Source organism: Dermacentor albipictus, chromosome 5 (assembly GCF_038994185.2).
Source record: "Dermacentor albipictus isolate Rhodes 1998 colony chromosome 5, USDA_Dalb.pri_finalv2, whole genome shotgun sequence".
In the NCBI taxonomy this organism is placed as follows: domain Eukaryota; kingdom Metazoa; phylum Arthropoda; class Arachnida; order Ixodida; family Ixodidae; genus Dermacentor; species Dermacentor albipictus.
The window spans coordinates 153,261,758-153,281,677 of record NC_091825.1 but is presented as its reverse complement, the minus strand read 5'-3'; the positions used below and the strand labels follow the sequence as shown (position 1 = coordinate 153,281,677).

The following is a 19,920-nucleotide window of genomic DNA, read 5'->3' as shown; positions in this document are numbered from 1 at the left end:
ATTTGGGGGCTAGCTGATTGAGTTCGTGGGGCGAGCTGAAGTGCAGGACAGACGGGGATGCAAGAACGTAAAAGCTCAGCAATGTCGACAATTGGGCGGGTTGGGTACCAATCATCTTAGAGCATGGTCATATTTAGTTGCCAAAGAAACGGGGGCTACGGTTTTTGGATGTAGTTTTAACACAAATATGCAAGACCTCTTTTGTTGGATGTACAGACCGTCATCGGAAAAAGCTCCTGCTTAGTTATTATTCCCGACACTCTAAAGTAGTCGAGAGTGATGCAGCTTCTTTTTTTTTCTTTTTCAGCTTTTTTTTTGTCTGGCTTTGTCAAGATGCTGTCCTGAAACTTTCATTGAAAGATTCAGGAAGCAGGCCACCGGTTTTCAAAGTGCTGGGTACGAGTCGCATATTTTGTGCAGGTTCGCGCAGAAAGTGGTTCGTTGGGTGCGCGACGGCTCTGAGAACCAGTGCTTTGAAAAGGAAAATGAACGGAAATAATTGTGCAGAAACCATCGACGACGATGCAGTGTCAATGTGAGCGAATAGCTCCAACGAAAGAACGAACGAAAGAGCGAACGACCGAACGAACGTTTCCCTTGCCGAGCCGCTCCATGCACCAGAAACATTCAGACTCGTGAAATCAGAGTTCGCGTTGGGCGACGAACAGGCCCCGCAGGTTGGTTGCGCAGAGCACGCGAACCTTTGCACTGGCGCCTTATTGCAAATCCGTCCGCCAACCACGAAAACGACCTAAAGAGGCATACTATTCGTTTTTAAATAAATGCGTTTCAACGGTATGCGCACAAGATAGCGTATAATCTGAACAATGTGGGTATGCCGGTATATATATAGCTTGGAAATTGTCTTTCCTGTGCCCAACAAACTCGGGAGGCTTCTCGACGTGACGATAACGCGGTGCTTGGGCAACGGCACAAACACACAGGGCAGGGGACAAAGTATGCTCCGAGAACAAGCAGACATGCAACGCTTGTCCTCTTTACGAAGTTTATCCTGTGACCTGCACTTGCCTTGTTATTTAAGCACCATGAAAAATCACCAACTATCTCAATGCTTCAGGCTTCTATAGCGACAAGGTGCGTCTGAATTTAGTACTCTCAGTTGTTGGCCAATCTTTGGCAACAGTGGACGCTTCTCTGCAGCACGTCCGCTGGATGCCCGAGGAGAAAAACTCCGGAGGAAATATGAGCCCCAATATGAGGCAATTGCGTGCATTGGCATTCGAAGAAAATGGAGGGATTGACGTAATAGTTCTGCGGAAAGCCGCAAGGTGGAGAGAAGTAATTAATAAAGGGGAAATGAGACATCCACCCAAACGTAGCTAAGTGCTACAAAGGAAACCCATACGGGTTGCTCGAAACAAAAGCTTCGCATTTTAAGAAAAATTTGTCCTGGTCTGGGACTAGAACCCGGGACCACTGCCTTTCCGGTGCAGCCGCTCTACCATCTGAGCTAACCAGGCGGCTAGCAGATGGTAGGTGAAGTCGAATTTATGAACTCAGAAGCAAAAGCAGGAGTTTGACGTAATAGTTCTGCGGAAACCTGCAAGGTGGAGAGAAGTAATTAATCTTCGAAGAACCAACCTTAATCTTCCGAGGAAACCGTATGGGTTTCCTTTGTAGCACTTAGCTACGTCTGGGTGAATGTCTCATTTTCCCATTAATGATTCTCTCCACTTTGCGGGTTTCAGCAGAACTATCACGTCAAACACTTCCCTTTGCTTCTGAGTTGTTGATAAATTCGACTTCATCTGCCATCTGCTAGCCGCCTGGTTAGTTCAGATGGTAGAGCGGCGGCCCCGAAAAGGCGGTGGTCCCGGGTTCGAGTTCCGGACCAGGACGAATTTTTCTTCAACTGCGAAGCTTCACTTTCGAGGAACCCGTATGCGTTTCCTTTGTAGCACTTAGCAACGTTTGGGTGGATGTCTCATTTTCCGTTAATTAGATGGATGGATTAACTGGTCAGCAGTTGAGATAAGTGAGAGGCCATTAGAGTATTGGAACAAAAGTAGGGAAGAGATTGGTGTAACCGTAGTCATTCCAAGCGTACGTAAATGGCACAGTATAGATATAGAAGTTTAAAGGGAGAGAAAGAAAGACTAAGGAGATGTCGGACAAAATGCTGGATACCGACGAATGTAGCGATACCTGAATAAATCGAGCAGGCTAAAGCTGACTATTTGCGTTTCACTCGTCGTGTGTTCCTTGTTCGCCACTAAGTTATTCGTGTGTCACCGTGCGTGCCACGGCGCTACATAACGATGACGCTAAACTAATTACAGGCCCTTTTCAGGCTCCGATTATTTTCGTGGCTATTCGTCTCCGCCCCGTTTCAAAGGGGATGCCTATAAACATCATCATTGCCATCATCATCCGCGTCGAAAAGACACCGAACCACCACCTGCGTGCGTGTATACAAACGCTGCCGGTCGCTCCGTCATTTCCTCGGGCAACGCGTCTTCGCGGAAGGAATGCGTTTCGCGGCACCGGGGAGCCCTCTGAAGCCAGAAGAATGTTAACGCCATCAAACATGACCTTTGGGAAACCGGTCGCCGCCCGCTGCGTTCTCGCGCTCCACGCTCTCGCGGCAAGGATCACGGCCAAGGGCTGGACGCTGCCTGCGCCCCCGGAGGCGTAGTGCGGGATTTATGGGCAGCCCCCGACGTCGTGGACTGTTCTCGAGAAATGGAGGCACGCAGAAAGTTCCTTCCTCCACATTGCCCGGCGTGTATACAGGCAGACGTTTTGCTCGCGCGTCTGCTTCCCATTTGGTTGACATGTTCCCAACGAAGAGCGGACCGTTATGGTTGCACATTGGGCTTGCTGGCAAGTCATACGTGCAAAGTCAAGTCAGACGCTTCACTTCGGATTTGCGTGACCCACAGTACACCGACAGGTGCGATCCTAATTTGTTCTTTATTGACCTTTCTTAACTGCGTGGTGAAAGAACAAACACGTTATCTCCTACGGAGTGTACGTCACATAATATAACGAAGGCAGGAAACCTCTAGGGCGTATCTTCACTTTTCCTGTCGCGTGCAAATTGGCTCGACGGTGGGGGATTGGACTTGTTTGTACTGCATTGTCTGTAACTGAAGCGAAAGTACGTGCATAATGACAGGACGGGACGTCACAGCGCACTGTGATGCCCCGTTTTGACACGCTGTAGTTGAACGTTTGCGTTTTAGTTATCTACGTCCCGGCTTCTCGGACGTGCCGTAGAAGAAAAAAAAATTGTGGCGTGAAGCACGTGAAGCGATATGTATACCTAGAACGTTGTTTCTTAGTGGTATACAATATTCCTATGATGTGTGGCAATAATAATAATAATAATAATAATAATAATAATAATAATAATAATAATAATAATAATAATAAAGAAATAAGAAGAAGAACGTTTTTGCTAATTCAAGGGGATGTTGGGGAAAGGGGAGTGCGAAACGGAAACCGGTCATAATGTGGACTCTTCGAGTGAACGTTTATATCGGTGTTAGTTTCGCTACAGTCGAGAGGCCATGATTGATTCACGGGGTGTAATTCGCCAGAGCAGCTCTGTGAGATACGCTGCACATAGGCGAGGCCTCCGGAATATTTTTTAACCACTTGGGGTTCTTCGACGTGCACCCGAAGCACAGTGTGGACGCAGTGAACTAGAAGGCTTTCTAGTGGCGCGAGTGGCTTCGTGGAGGCGGGCCTTCCAGCGTGGAATGATGCGGCGGCGCTGGCGTCGACCACTCTTTGCCGCCGGCCGCACTGCAGCGCCGCAGCATGGTACTGAACGGGGCTTCCTACGAGAAACTCGCTAGCCGGTACTTCAGAAGGAGACGAAAAGACGTCACACAACGAAGAAATGTTGGCCCTTCTCGTGTGTAAGTACAAATCTAGGAACAAATACGGATGCATTGGTTTAGCGAGTTCACTGTACTTTCGTTATAGCTGTTCAGCTGTTCGTAAGGAAAGCGCATCCGCACGGATGCGCTCGTTAAGAGGACCTGCCTGAGGTGTACTTAAAACAACTTGGCCGATTACTTCAGTGCTATACGCAAATGGAGCTGTTAGGGCAGCCGGCGCCGCTTTCTGCTTGTGAGCACGCTCGGAGTAGCGTCGCGTATGAATGGGTGGTCATTGCCGTGCACCCACCAGACATTCTATTATATTTCCTTGCACCCATTCTTTTCCTCACGTTTTCTGTTCTCTCTGCAGAATGACCGAATACGTGCACGCTGTACCATCTTTTTATTTCAGCAGTTCCGTGCACGCAACTGGCCGTGCTGACGTGTAAAACACTATTCCATCTAAAGAATCTTAGCGTCGCTTTGAATTTACATGTCCACGTGTTAAAAACTGCGGTTCACTTCCATGTCTACTCAGTACGGGCGGCGACTGCATGATCACTCTTTCTCTGCCACCTTTTACCCGCTGCTGCTTTGCTGTCACCGCTGCCCAGATACGACGGCTTGTCGCAGACGCGACAAGATAGACTGGTTTTGAATACATAAATACTTTTGTCAATACACTCCTCGAATACTTTGGAAGCTTACTCTACCTTGGGTTTACGGGTGGCGTTGAACAAATACAACGCTTCAGCGAACACATCTTGTTTCCCATTTCTCCCAGCCTGCGGTCATCAGACGTGGTAACAAAAGCACATGTTATTTATTCACATTGTTCTGAAACAGTTTCTTATTTGCAAATTCATTAAAAAAATTAACACAGTGCGTTAGAATAGGCACAAGAATGGCAGCATACATTTTATGACACTGCAGCCATTTATAATCGACTTAACTTCAGGCGCTGCCGTGCACGTCTTCGTTTCTCATCATGAGGCTTATTCAGACCCTTGATGTAGAAATGCATTCGTGTGACGACGTAAAAACCAATCAACATCGCGGTTAATACCTTGCAAAGTTCAGCACAACCAATACCACCGATGCTGCACCTGTTGACGACTGCCAACACATCCATAATGCTGTCTCGATGGGGCTCACTCTTGCTAAAACAGCCAGTGAAAACGTCTTCAAGTTCACCGATAAACACATAAAGCTTCAATGAAGGGCAGGAAAGACAACCAAAGTCGTAAGATTTCGTGCAAACGGCAGCATTTAAGCACTTTTCAAACTGAAGCATGCGGCAGAAGCTGGTTCATGCATGCACTACACACTTCCTTGCGACATAGCCTGGCACATATAAGTAAGTCTTTAGTCACTACGCTGAATAATGTATGGGTGGTCCGGTACAGTCAGAGAGCTGCTATCAAGCGAACCATCGGCGCCTTCAAGGTCTCCCTCATCAAGCAACAAGTCAATCAACGGCTGCTGCTGCGTGTACGAACTAGCAGTCTGGTCTTCAACGGTCAAAAGCGAGCTTACAACTTCCTCTTGAACATTTGATCCAATTACGCTCTTGGCAAGATTGTAATAGCTAAGGCAATTAATGGCAATTAACGCCGCTTTGTTTGGGGCCGCGGATCCGAAGTTTTTCGTGTCAAATATGCAGGCAGGTTGCGTAAAGTCGTCGGAACTGCATTAGGGGCGAGCGTTGGCGTTCCCCTTGGCATTCGAACTTCAACACCATTGATGGTATGCACGCAGTCTCTCACAATAAAATGCGGTTCAAAGTGCAACTCGCACACAGCGCAATCGGCGTCAAGCGGCTTGTCAAGCCGACGGAGGTTCTGCTCCCAAAGAAGTCGTCGTTCTTCGTCTTTCGGGGCATTAAAAAGAGATAACTTACCACTTTCTTACACACGCGCCATATACAGTTGTGCAACCTTGTGCGTAATAACAAGAGTTTGGATGCTGCCTTTTAGCAATGCCATGAGGATAACCAAACGCCCGACACAGAAAAAGTCGCCCCAGGCCACGCCGCAGAGCAAACTAAACGGAAAGAGTGGGCGATGACAGTGCCGCCGCTACTTTCGCCACATGCGGGGCAAGCAAGGGGAGCGCATTTCGGTCACGCCACTGGAAAGCCTTCTAGTCCACCGTAGTGTGTTTAGACGAGCGTTTTTTGCACTTCGGCTGCATCGGAAATACCGCTACGCTGCGGCCGCCAGTCGAGCCCGTGACCTCGTTACACTGTAACTCGTGCTCGGGAGCAGAACGACATCGCCACTGGGCCACCGCGGCTGGCTTGAGATGGAAGAGTTACACCTGCATTCCATTGCGGTTCCATTTCTTTCATTTTCTCTTTCCCCCGTTCTGTCCTTCGAAATTAAGGCGGTAATCGGGGTGCTCGGTTTCGGAGTGTGTACTTACATGGTATAAGATGACGTAACTCGGAAGCTTGGTCTCTGCGTCGCTGTCAATTAGGCACAAGCCACTGGTCGATTATTACTGCTATGCATAAGTTCAATCGAATTCAGTTTATTCGTTCTTCATTCAGCTAACTCAAGCGTTGGGAAGATTACGCTGCTAGGGTACCGTGATGTGCTTTATTGTTTTCCCCCTCTTTTTACCACTTAACCATCTCAAAATTTCGCCATGCTTAAGTTGCCGGCATAATGTTTTGTTGTTTGATTGTTTGCTTTTTAGATCTCTTTGTGTTTTGATGCATGGGTGCACTTTTCATTACCTCCAATGTGGCTGATCCTCATCGTAGGTACGAGCCATGTTTTGAGGCAGCAAAAGTATACCTGCGATCCATCCGAGGACATTCACTATCAGCCTCGTTAGGCGAGATGTGGTTTTAGGACGGGAAAAGAACATGTTGCAAATGGTTGGAGGTTTTCGCTATTCGACAGACCTTTAAAAAAGACAATGTCCGTTTCGTTTATACTTCGTTCTTACCGAAGTGGACTGCACGACGCACGCGAAAAAAAAAAGAAGAATAAAAGAAACCCTAGTCTTCCCCTTTAAGTGCTCGCAAATGCGAAAATCGTCACCGGCACGTGTGAAACGACAATGCGAAGCTTGCACTTGCGGAAATCGCAGATGTGAAAACCGAAGCGCGACACCATATGGCCTGTGCAAACAGACATCCCACAGCGACACACGCACCAACCACGGCACTACGGCGCGGCCATGACATCTCTCGCGGAGGGCATGGAGGAGCCTCTACCGCGGCTGAGAGGGACCCACGAGGTATTTTTAAATTAAAGCTTCGCGGGAGACGATCGTTCTCGCGTGCGTGCGTGTGTGCCCCTGTATGGGTGTGCATTCTTCGGCTGCTGTGCGCGGGTTCCCTCGGAGCAGCGTTGCATATTCATGACGGCGCGCCTCGTCCCACCGCCGCGTCGGCCGCGGACGCGATTTCGCGGGGGGAGATGCCGCAACGTCCCGGCGGCTTCTTTGTCACTGACGTCAGGACCCGGAATTCCGCGCCGCGTGTGGGCGTCTCTGTCGCTACGGCGTGTCGCCGCTCCGCGCGCCTCTCCTTTTTGCCGCGCAGTCAGTCCTCGCCGTGCGCCTGCCAAGCGAGGCAGGATTTAGGAGGGGGCCTCGCGAACACAAATTAACCGCATAATCGGCCCCACATACGCACGCACACGCAGAAACGCGCGCGCACTGATTGCAGGCGTGCAGATGCACGCATCACGCACAGATAGAGGTAGAGATACTGAGCGTGAGAATGGCGCTCCTCAAACAGCCTAAACGACTGCTCGTTTTGTTGCTGGTGGCGTGGACGGCACCTGTTACGTTCGGAAGTGGGAAACTGAAGGGCCTGCACTAATTCAGTCCAGGGTGTACTCGTTTCGGAAGCCGCTCTTCTCAGGCTGTATTGCGTCCATGCTTCGAGCTACCGTTCGAAAGTGTATTTCGACCAACCAACCCAAGTATCGGTCTTATACCAAGGTCCTCCTCTGGCGTGTAGGGAAAGGATCACGAAGGTACGACAAGCTCTCGACATTTCGTGAGAGGTGAGGCGCCTTCAGTCTGCACATATGATGAACTAAAGTTGAGCCACGCAATATTAAAACGCCAACTTGGCGAGCTGGCAGCCACCTTACGGCGTGTACGCTTCCTATCTACCGGCCAAAAGTGCTCTGTACGAAGCCCCATCGTTGGACTGAGGAAGAACGGAGTTGCGCATTCGTCGATCTGAAAGCGCTCGGAGCAGCGAAGTTCGAGCACGGCGGCTGCTCGCTGCAGAGGTCGTTGCCGGCAGCTGTCCTCTCCCCTCAGCGCCGTCGGCTGTTTGTTTACTGCGCAGAAAAAAAAAAAAAAGAATGAGCATGCGTATCTGCACTGAGTTCGGCTATCCCCGGACGAGTGTGTATATAGTACGGTTTGTTGGCTTGTGCAAGTGAGCACGTGCGTGTGCTCGTATATTGCGAGGGGTGTGTCTGTGTGTGACGACCCACGACCAACGCCTGCAGGAGAACCAGAAAAAGCGCCGGAGGGAGGGGGCGGCCCGGAAACGTCATTACCGTGCAGGGCACATAGCGTGGTGCACTATACTCGTTGAGTAGTCCAGGCAGCCGAACTGCTCGCGTGAGCGCGGCTCCATTCGCAGCTTGTCATTTCGCGCAGTGCTCCGAGCGTTCGCGTGTGTCTCGGCGCCGCGATGAGACATGCGAAAAACGACGGCGCAAGAAGACCCGCGTCTCTCATTCGGCCGCATCCTCTGAGCTAACGGACGCTGCTTGTGCACGCGCGGTGCTCCACATGCGGTGCGCGCAGCTGAGCGTGCTCCCATCGTCGATGCTCCCCTCACGCACCGCTCCGTTGCGCGGAGCGTCGCTTTGGGCGCCGCTCTCGGTCGATACCGATCCGTGTGCCGTACCCTTTCCTGCCCGCCCGCAAACCAAATAAATAAATAAATAAATAAACAAATAAGTAAAAGCAGAGTCGGGGTACTTTGAGGCGAGGCGGTGAAGAGCGGGCAAAAGAAACAGCGTGTTTACCCGCATTGGATCGGCGGTCGCCTCATTCTTAGGGCCCGCGCGCGCGCACGAAAGGCGTGACTGAGATCGAGATATTGACGGTGCTCTGCACCCCCCGCTTCTTTTCATGCCGTTTTCTATTTCTTCGTTTAGTCGGAAGCCGCCGCCGTTCACGTCTCCCGACATCATGCCTGCTCCTCCGAGCGTTTGCTTAGCTGCCGTGCCACCAACGCGCTACGCACGCTCCGTGTGCACATTCTTTTTCCATAGCGCGCGCCGAGTATAACGCATCCAGCGAACGGCGCGCGATTCCTCCTTCGGGAATATCGCCTCCGCTCTCTTCCTTCGCGGCTCCGCATCTCTTCTTTTTTCACCTCCGTTCTGCCAGGCGCGTTCGCAAACAGACCGTGGAATTCTGTGCGCCACTCGGGGCGACCCTGCCTCGTACACTTCGTAATAGAAATAAGAAATAAAAAGAGAGTCGGTGGCAAGGCGGCTCGCGTGAGCCAAACCGTGAGCAGCGCATGTATAAAGCGAGAAATGTGTCTTGATGGAAGGTTAAGGATCCCGTGGCGGAGCCCGTAAAAAAAAAGAAAAAAGAAAGGAAACCAGCGGAGTCTGTATACAGTTCCTGTCGCGCCCTTCACGTGAACAACTTTTTTCCCGCTTTATGGATTCGACCGTCCATGCATGCCGACCTGCTGCCGCGACCTCAAATAATTCTTCTCTTTCCATTTTTTCCCTCCCCCTTTTTTTCTGCATTGAACACGAAGGCTTTCTGTGCACAAAGCAAAAAAAAAAAACGCGTATATCGTATCTTTTCGAAATATGTGAACGCGAAATCTCTCTCTCTCTCTCTCTCCTTCGTCTGCTTGGTCGTACCCCTTCGCGAACGGGTCGTCTCTCGAGAAGGTTCGCCATGACCCAGGCCGCTCCAGTTAAGCCCATGCGTAGCGCACTGTCCTGACGTGAGCCCAAAAAGCGCTGCGTAAAGCTGTTCACTATACTGTAGATTCCAGAACGAGCGCGAGGGGAAGGGAACACACTGTTGCGCGCGGACCGCGTTTGCTGCGTAGACGATTGCGCTGGTATTCAAGCCGCAGCTGATGAGCCGATTGTTACCATGCTTTCAGTGCGAGTATGAAACCTATAGCTGCAGCGCATACCTTATTGCACTTCAATATTGGACCGATTACTAGCATTTGTCTATGCGTCCAAACGGTTCGTGGAAATTCACTGTACGCGCTTTGTCAAATACAATCGAATTCAATCAGTCGAAAGGGGATGGAAAAGCCTCCAACAAGCGAGCGGCTCACGAGGGTCTCTCGAGGGCCCGAGCCGCGTGTCCCGGGGGCTCGCGATGGCGCAGTGCGATGAATGCACTCGCTGCAAGAAGGTTGATTGTGGAAATACGCTAAACCAGTTGCTATACGAAGCGCCATGTGTTTCTCTTTATTTGCACCAGCGCCGACGGCTCGGACGAAGAGCCGTTTGTAAGTGAAGTGTATCTCTTTCTCCGCGGGAATTGATTAAACTGCGGTGCTGGCAGCTGCCGCGGGAGGCAGTACGCTTGCCTGCTAGCTTGATTTTATTGCTGTAGCAATTATATGAAAACTCCAAGCGAATTTGCGCCGTCGCCATCACCGTTACCGTGAGGTTCCATATGCAGGGTGTTTCACGTAACTTGTGCCAAGGATGAAAAAAAAAGTGTTTAGCCGAAGCTAACTGGGTGTAAGGTTCGCCATATATGGCGCTCCCTTTAGTTATATTCCGCTCAATTAGTTAATTAACTAAGATGAATTATGCAAAATGTTTAATGTCAACTTTAGGGCCAAGTGCGTTTCGTTGCGTTGCGTAGAGGGGGTTCAGAAACGACCGATCCAATTTTTTGTGGCAACGCGTACATGCTGGGCGGTCAAGTTTTTCGGCCTTTAAAGAAAGCCCGCGAACTATGAAATAAAACCACTCGACTGCGCTCACGCGCTATCGTGTCGCAGCGCTCTCAACCCCGCTTCGTGCTAAAGAACCGTGCGCGCGGACCGTGGCGGAGTGAACGGCCGCGGCCCTATAAGGCACCGCGGCTTCACAATGAGTCAGCATCTTTGGCGGTGGCACACGGAAAGGAAGCGGCGTCGTCCCTGATTAAGCAATAGGCTCGACGCACGCTCGAGAGCGGTGCAATACGATAGCGCACGAGCGCAGTCGCGTAGTTTTATTCCATATTTCGTGGGCTTTCTTTGAACGTCGGAAAAAAAAAATATCACCACGCAGCATGCACGTTGGCGCAAGAAATTGGATCGGTCGTTTCTGAACCTTCTCTACAACGCAACGAAACGCACTTGACCCTAGAGTGAATGTTAAACATGTTGCTAATTTATCTTAATTGAATAATTAAGCGGAATGTAACAAAAAAAATCACTCTAAGGAGCGCCACATGGTGGCAAACCCTATGCCATTCGTATCATTCAGCTGCGGGCTAACCGCTTTATTTAAATCCTTGTCACAAGTTACGAGAAACACCCTGTATATATTTAGGTACGTGTAAGCTGTACATGCCACGCCATGCTTATATATGACATGCGCTATATGCGGGTTATATTGTCATACCATTCTATCATTAAAGGTGCTCACACCAAATCTTACATTCTTGACAAAATTATTCCTAAGAATTCTGAGAATCGCCGCTCACAAAACAAATATCATGAAGCAAAACACCGACAGCGCGTGCCTTGTATCTTAATTCTTCTCAGACATATTATAAATATCACAAGTGCGAAACAATAACAGTGCTCAAACCTAAAAATTATGTAATTTTATTGGCTGTGCACTACCTCCGGGATTGGGTCCAGGAAAGAGGTTTCAAACATACCCGAAACGGAAAAAGTGGTGGTAAAGTCACTAAGCAAGACGTTGGCTTTAATTAGTAAGTTAAAATAAAATTGTTCGATGGCAGGATTCGAATAGAGGACCCGTAGCACAACAGGTCGTTCTTACTTAGTCAGCTTAATAATAATATTTGGGGTTTTACGTGCCAAAACCACTTTCTGATTATGAGGCACGCCGTAGTGGAGGACTCCGGAAATTTTGACCACCTGGGGTTCTTTAACGTGCACCTAAATCTAAGTACACGGGTGTTTTCGCATTTCGCCCCCATCGAAATGCGGCCGCCGTGGCCGGGATTCGATCCCGCGACCTCGTGCTCAGCAGCCCAACACCATAGCCACTGAGCAACCACGGCGGGTGTAGTCAGCTTACGTTTACTTCAATTCGTAGTGCCACGACAGCTACGAGTCCTATACACTTCGTGTAATGTTCTAACATATTGCTATCGCATTCGTTGCTTTGCCCTTATGGCCGAAACTCTGATATATTAGTTTTCTTCTCTCCTCTTCAAGCGGGCGGGCGTGGTGTCCTTTTTAGGACACAATTACAAGCGCGCTTTTCTTTCCATCTTTGTGGTGTTTGTATATGGTTACAATAACAACAACAACGACGAAGACGACGACACCACCACCACCAACAACAACAACAACAGTAATAATAATTGATTGAATTTGCCTTTCAAAAGACAGGAAAGACGCAGTAGTAGAGGGCTCCACATTAATTTTCACCACCTTGGATTGTTGAACGCGTGGTACAAAAGATGTTTTGCATTCCGCCCCCATCGGAACGGGGCCGCAGCGGCCGGGGTTTGAACCCGCGACCCTCGTGCTCCAGCAGCGCGGAACGCCGTAAATTAAGTTCTGGGGATTTTATGTGCCAAAACCACAATGTGGTTGCGATGCACGCGGCAGTAGACGACACCGGATTGATTTCGACCGCCTGGGTGTTTCTTAACGGGAACCCAATGCACGGCGCACGGGTGCTTTCACATTTCGCGCCCATCGAAATGCGGCCGCTGCGGCCATCAAAACGCCACAGCCGCTGCGGTGGACTCTGACTAAGTAGTACTGCACCATTAGTAATAATAATTAAATCACTTCTGCTGGCACGATTTGTTTCATCATTGAGTTATAGACCCTAGTTCGAAGCCGACTGAGGTGCATGCTTTACCGCTATAGTTTACTTTTTTATTTTTGTCATTGGTATCCAGAGCCGGTCAACCAGAAAACGCCCTTACATATGTTAAGGAACTTGTGTGAATATGGTTCCGTTTATTGAATATGAGAGGTATGGTATACTAAAAAAAATGGCTGAGGTTTCGTATTTACCTTAGCAGCCGCAAGTTAGACGGAGAACTGGGAAGAGTACGACGGGCCCAAGCGCTCGTCCCGTCGTGTGCACCCTCTTCAGTGCTCGTCTCGCTTGTGCTACCAAGGTGAAAGTGCAGTCGTGCCGACTCATCCAAATTTCAGTTCCGGTTGAGTTTTTGTTTGATTGTTTGTTCTTTTTCAATTTAGTTTCAAGCTCCTCAATATTGACCAAAAGACCAATTTATTTTATACTAATTTACACACGCGTAAACTAAACGCTCTGTTCGTGCACAAAACCATTTCCTTGTTTTCATAGTTTCAAGTATACAATATTGGCCCGGGAGTGTTAGCTAGCGCCGTTCGCTGCCATGGTGGCGGATGTGGAACGTCCCTTTAAGCCCAGGGGCCTCGTGCAGTGCGTGAGCTTAGGAGCAGGCTCATATATATGCATAGCAGGAATATGCGTATTCCCGTATACCACGTCGGAAGTGCGCCGCGCCAGCCGTCGGGAAAACGCTGCCGATGACTACGCGCGGTGGTTTCGCGGTGCATGCAAATGTGATTGGACCACACGTATCTTCTAATTGAGCGTGACTGCCCCAGCACGAAGCTCGAACGCAGCGGTACGCTATAGAGACGTCGACGCCGATTGGACTCACGGCCGCTCGTCGGGCACCCGCACGCGGTCTGCGGCGTGAGAAGACGCACCCGCGAAAAGTCGACGCGAAGCGGGATCGATTCATCGCCACGCAGTTGTGTGCACCACGAGCGAAACTGCACAGCCGCGGCCTCCTCCTCCAGCGCTTGGAAACGCTTGCGTCGAGCTTCGCTTATTCCTGAGCCTGGTGTCTCCTTCATTTTGGTGCAGCGCACAGAGGAAGACGAGACGAACAAGGAAATGGTTTTGTGCACGAACAGAGCGTTTAGTTTACGCGTGTGTAAATTTGTATAAAATAAATCTGGATTAAAAAAAAAAAGAAGGACCATGCTTTATAGTCAGTATACAAGAAAGGAATAAAAGAGAAAGAGAGAAATAAAGAAGGAAGGTATGCGTTCTTTTGGTCAGATCACCACCGCATCACGTCCTTATTTCAGAAGCTGAGGTTACGTACTTATACCTGGAATGAGAAATATATATGAAGGCGTTAACAGGACTACAAGCATTTGAACAGTTGTGCGGCACTCATTTAATGTGTAAAGGCCACTGCGATCGCGAAACCAGAGCTACATGTCGCCGTTTGAAGTCGCGCACCTGTATGCGGTGGAGCGAATTGAGGTGAGCGGTATAAATTTCAATCTACAGCAGCGATTCTGCGATGCCGTTGTGACATCGCACTCGTAAAAATATGCTCTCTGCTTTGCAGACTCTTTCTCGGCTGTTCGTGTGTATCTTCCTGTGCGCTTATTTTCCGTCGACCTGCAATGCACCATCCAGCCCGTATGCAGGTGTTGCTTTGCTGGCGTTTGCACCTGATGTGCTGTTCCACGTGAGGCTGAAATGCTCTTCCAGCTCCCATCGCCACTGTAACAAATTTTGCCTCCTTCGAGTTCTTTCTTCCTGATGTGCACAACAATCGTAACATAACCTTCAACAAGGTCCACCCATCATGAGACGTCCCGCATTGGTATTTCTGAGGGGATATAACTCATAAATGAAAACAAGTTACGCTGCTTAGCGACTGCTTTTTACCGCGTGCTCTCGGCGGGGTGCATGCTTTTGGCGAAACTGTGTATGCGCCCGCAAATGCGCTTTCTGACCTTCGCTTCTTCTTTCATTTTCTTCATCTTGCTGCCGACAGTTAGAGCCGCTAGCTACTTTATGCGGCATCATCCACAGAATGACTCCGTCCCGCCCACCGTACACACACTTTTCATTTTGTATCACAGTAGTTGTGGCATCTGTGGAAAACAGCAAATACACCAATAACAAACAAACCGTTCTGCTCTGCGACATGTTAAAATCTCCCGGCGTTTCCCAGAACACTTACGGAGAAAGAAGCATTCGAGTCGCCCCGTTCTCGCGCCTTAATTAAACATCGCAGACTGCTTGCCGTAAAGGGCGTCCCCGCCTAAGCGCACGCACCGATGCACAATGCCGTCTTGCGCGTGGTTCGTCTCTGGCGGGCCCGCAAAACTGTCAGTCCAAAGACGGACTGCGCCTCAGGTGATAGCCCGTCGCTCAAGAGCCCGCGCATCGGGTTACACGATCCCTCTTGCTCTGAAATTGCTTCTTTGCCCCGGAGGCATCGACGGCCTAATGATGTTTTGCCCGTGGTCCGCACTAGGTGCGAGGGGGCAGCCGTTCGCGCCTCCGTCCGCGCTTCTGGGCCAAGCAGCTCCCGACGCCACGCGCTTCCCCGCGTCTCCAGGCCGCACGTGCGACATCTTACGACGCACCGGGACGGCGACGCGGGTTCTCTGCCGCCGAAGAGCGCCTCCTGACCCACTAACAAAGCGCCCCGCTGATTTTGTCCTCTGCGAAGCCCGAAAACGGCGGCCTTCCACATTTGTGGGGCGAAATTACTTTTCGGCCGCCATGCCGTTTGTCAACATCCTTTACAGGTACGTATATATGGAAAGTGCGGCCGCTGCATGCTCTCGTTCTGCTCAGCCAACCTTTCAACAGGTCATATGTGCTGTTTCCGTTCCTCTCAAATAATATTGCGGTGTTTGACTTGTCGAACCTGCACAGTGGGTTACGAGGGACGCCGCATGTGGAAGACGACATTGCGGGACAAGCGCTGTCCTGCGTCGTCCTCGCGTTGCCCCTTGCGCTGTTTGTGCTCCGTGTGGAGCACCAGACAGCTCAGTCGGTCGCCTCCAGCGTCGAAGTGTGCCCATCGCGGCTGGGAGTCGAACCGGCAACCTGGTGCTCGGCAGCAGGACGCCGTCCACAAACCCGGCCGGTGTCCTTTTCCGAGCGAGCGGGAAAAGCCGCAAGCTCCGGTCGAAATCGCGGCGCCTGACGAGCGTCGTCGTCGTTGCGCGGAATAGCCGGCTCTATACGCGGGGTGAGCGCAGCGAGCTCTTCTTCCACGCACTCGGACGGGTATACGTGCGTGCCGATGTGTGGCGCCCTTCTCACATTCGTAATGGCACGCCACTATCCGCGATAAGCCCCCGATAAGCGCCCTGCTCTATCATTACCACGTGCCGGCTGCCGCCGCGTGGCGGGGCTGCACTGCAGTGGCGGCCCACCGCGTGTGAGTCGGAACTGCCGGCCGGCCGCTACGCGGAGGGCCAGGCCAGGCGTGTCGGCTCGGCCGCGGGGCGCCCAATTACAATCGCGGCCCGCGAAACACCGCCGCCGCGGCTTTCTTTTATTTCTTTTTTTCCCCCGTATTTTAGCGCCCTCGATATAACGAGGTATCCCGGCCCCAAGAAAGCTGCAGAAGAAGGGGAAAAGAAAGATGACCGTCCATCTCTTATTCGGAAGTACGTGTAGGCATAAAGTATTCTTTATTACTCCCCCAAGATAGCAGCAGGTCGACGGCAAGAGTTGGGCGGAGGCTTCCAGGCGAACTGCTTCCGTCTCAGTTGTGCGTGCGCAGGCTGCGTCGTCTCAAATCACAATGGTCCCGAGCACGCCCGGGTTCTTCATCCTCAGTGTTTCTGTTCTTCTAGGGAGCTCTTTATTCGAACACATGCGAGACACCGAAGTGCAATTGTTACATAGCGAATAAGCCGATTTTGAACGTGAAAAAAAAAAAAAAACATCCTCGTGAACGTTCGAACCAGTTTTTGGTTCCTTCTTCTTCCTACTTTTTTTTTTATTTTTGAGTCTCCAAAATTGACTCGAACCACGACACTACAGATGAATTATCCGCCCAAGCGGACTACGAGAGGAAGAAAATCAATTGATTTGCTTATGAAACTAATTACAATAATTAAATTCCTAACTACTAATCTTACGGCATTTGTTTATATCGGAAAGTTGAAGGGAACCGCCATAAAATTCGGGTTCCAGGTTTCTCCATTTCAAGATGACCCCGTCGACCGAACTAACCATGGCCAGTGGCGTAGCTAGGTCGTCTGGCACCCGGGGCCCATAGGTCTTCTATCACCTCCCCCCCCCCCCCTCCCCCTCCCCCCGGGTGTAGCCGGCGAAAAGGGTGTCTTCAGGCGTACGTGAAAATCCCCACCAGTTCCGTCTAGCCCATTGTGTCGTCACCTGCAGAAAACAAAAAGCACCGGTGAAGTGTTTTCCGAATAGCGCCACGACACGAATATATGCAGCATCAACATGCCGACCTACCCCGCGATGCTGCACCTTCATCTCCGCGTCGATACCAATAAAAGCGGTTGTTATACGACAAGGATGAGGTTGTTATACCACAAGGATCAGGATGTTTACATTTTTTTTCACTGAAACGGAGATATACGTTGTCTTCGGCACCTAATCGGGGCATTCAAAAATAAAGTTTTCTTTTTTCAAGTTCTTATCATACAGGCGGTAATAAGAACCGACTTGAACAGCAATAATGTTCCTGTCTGGTCTTCGGGTCCCAGGAAGACAACGCAGCAATCAAAAGAAATGTCGAAATTGTGCAAAGGATGTATCCTAAAGAGTAACTCAAATTAACGAAACTGACGTATTGCATGTCGCAGTGGAACGAGTATACCCCTATTTTGAGGATATGACATTTGCAAAAATCACGGGAATAAAGTAAAAGCTTTTCTGTAGAGCTGCAAGCTGATTTTGATTTTGCTGACTGGTGGAGGAGGAGTGGTAGCAGATTTTAATGAAGAGAAAAGAGGAGAGGTCAGCCCGGACAGCTTGTCTCCAGCCTCACTGGGATAAGAGGAATGTACCTCTCACTTCCTCTTACCCCTCACTGGGGTAAGAGGAAGTGAGAGGTACAGGGCAAGGTATACGTGGCTGGTGATTATGATATATGGTACAATGAGATACTGTATACATGTTGTCCAACGCATGGATGTGCGCGTTAGACACACTACGCGCAAGAGTAATCTTGCCCACACAAAACGTTATCGTGCAGACACCTTTCGCACTGTCTTGACATCTCACGGATCATACAGAGACAACCGTCTAAGCTGGTCTCACATAGAAAGTTCAAGAGTGATCTTATGGTGCGTTGGGCATGGTCAACGCTTCTCTACGCACATGAAATCTTTTTTTCCCAATAGGGGCGGGAGTCCAAGCAGTCAACACTAAACTTGTCCTTGGAGGGAAGGACACTAAACGTGTCCTTCGCTGGGCCACATACTGAGGGCACACGGAAAGTATGTGATCTATGCGCTGACTGATGGAGCATTTACGTCACTCAATCAAATGTGGTTTACACGAGTTCGATATGTTTTCTGGGCCCGTATATCATAAGTATTTCTTTTTGCTATGTAGATTCTATGTGTACCTATACGGTATGATTGTGCGTATATTCCTTTATTATCATCCATCCACCATGCGCAACCGGCCAATCCTGATGGTAAAGCAGGAAGAGTGCCGCTCGGACGGCGGACAGCGCGAAGCGTGGACGGTCGTGACTGTGCACCTAAATGTTATTAATATAAATTAAGTCCTCGCAATGCATCTTGGTTTCCACCTGAGACGTGTATCGTTAATGCTTATATATAACGTAACAAGTTAACAAACAGCTACACACAAATTGAAACCAGTGCGCAGCAAGCGTGTGTAGACTCGTGCTTCCACACTCGGGAACAGTGTAAATAGATTCTTCGGCGCACTACGCGAGCGCTCATACCTCGCGCGCATGCGCGTGCCGATGCTGGTGAGTCGGCGGCTCAGTCGCCGGGCCGTCGGTTTCGGTACACGCAGAGGTTGAAAGATACCCGGGAGTCTGAAAGCTGTCAAATTCCGCCTTGCTTGCTGCCGAAAAGCTTTATCATTTGTCCCAATCAGACACGCGACTCGGAAAGGGTGTTGCTTGCTGAAGGAGTACCTATGTATAGCCTCGCAAAAAGTGCAAATTCATTAAGACAGGTTCTGACAGCCATTAGAGCCTGTCTGAAGATGGCCAAGATGGTGTCCAGAACAGGCGCCTCGGAAAGAACCCTCGTCGGGCTATTTATTTGGTTATTTATTTATTGATTTATTTTGAGCCGCTTATGCGCAAGACTGTGTGGTATGCGCGAGAGTTTGCCGGGATAATGACGATATCATTCGAATTATTTTCCTTTTCGCGCTTCGTCAGGGAGCCAAGCGGTGTTCCGCCTGTACGATATCGCCGGAATCGGCCGACCGTGAACGGCGGATGACGAAGGAATAGGATCGAGCGAAATGCATCGTAACGGTGTACCGGTTCTCGGTTAAAGCCGCCTGACGTCGCCTTGCAAGCGTCTGATGCTAAACAACAAACCAGTGAGAAAGACTTTTGCACATGCTTAGCATGCTCTCCGCCCCATCGGTGCGTACGCTGTCGCCCCGTGGTTCAATCCGGGTCGAGCGCAATCATTACGACCAAATTGATTCCGCCCCAGTCGCCGCCAGGCCAACGGATGTGGTGCAGACAGCGGCGGCTGAAGCGCCAGCCGCGAGGGCGTCCCGCTCCTTTAATGAGCTGGTGCTCGCGGGGCGCTACGCCACCGGGACTGAGCAGCTGCGGTGTGGGCAAGCAGCCGTTCGACGCCCCGCTCTGCCAAGGCTCGCACCGCGCTATTGCGCATCGGGCGCGCATCCTCCGACCGATTCGGGAATACTGTGCGCACCACGCAATCCCTCCTACGCGGCGCGCGGGCCGCGGGCCCGCGCGCGTGGCACCCACGTGCGAGGCGAAGAAACGAGCAAACAAAAGCACAAACGCAGGACGACCGGCCGCCACAAAGGCGGCGGAAGACGAGCGTAACGAGAGTCGCCTCCACTCAGCGTGCCCGCACAATGGCACGCTACGCTGGAACGCGGAGAAA

At 50.5% G+C, this 19,920-nt stretch overlaps 1 protein-coding gene and 1 long non-coding RNA gene across 2 annotated transcripts in view; one reads left to right on the top strand and one right to left on the bottom strand.

The window, feature by feature from the left end:
* Positions 1-19,920, top strand: part of LOC135902353 (tetraspanin-33-like) — a 262,578-nt gene that overhangs the window by 5,095 nt on the left and 237,563 nt on the right. The gene's annotated exons all lie outside the window — the stretch shown is intronic.
* The window catches only part of LOC135902355 (uncharacterized), a 170,784-nt gene continuing 168,016 nt past the window's right edge, over positions 17,153-19,920 (bottom strand). Inside the window, exon 3 of the long non-coding RNA XR_010564488.2 lies at positions 17,153-17,206. This is a non-coding gene — a long non-coding RNA (uncharacterized lncRNA). The remainder of the gene's footprint in view (positions 17,207-19,920) is intronic.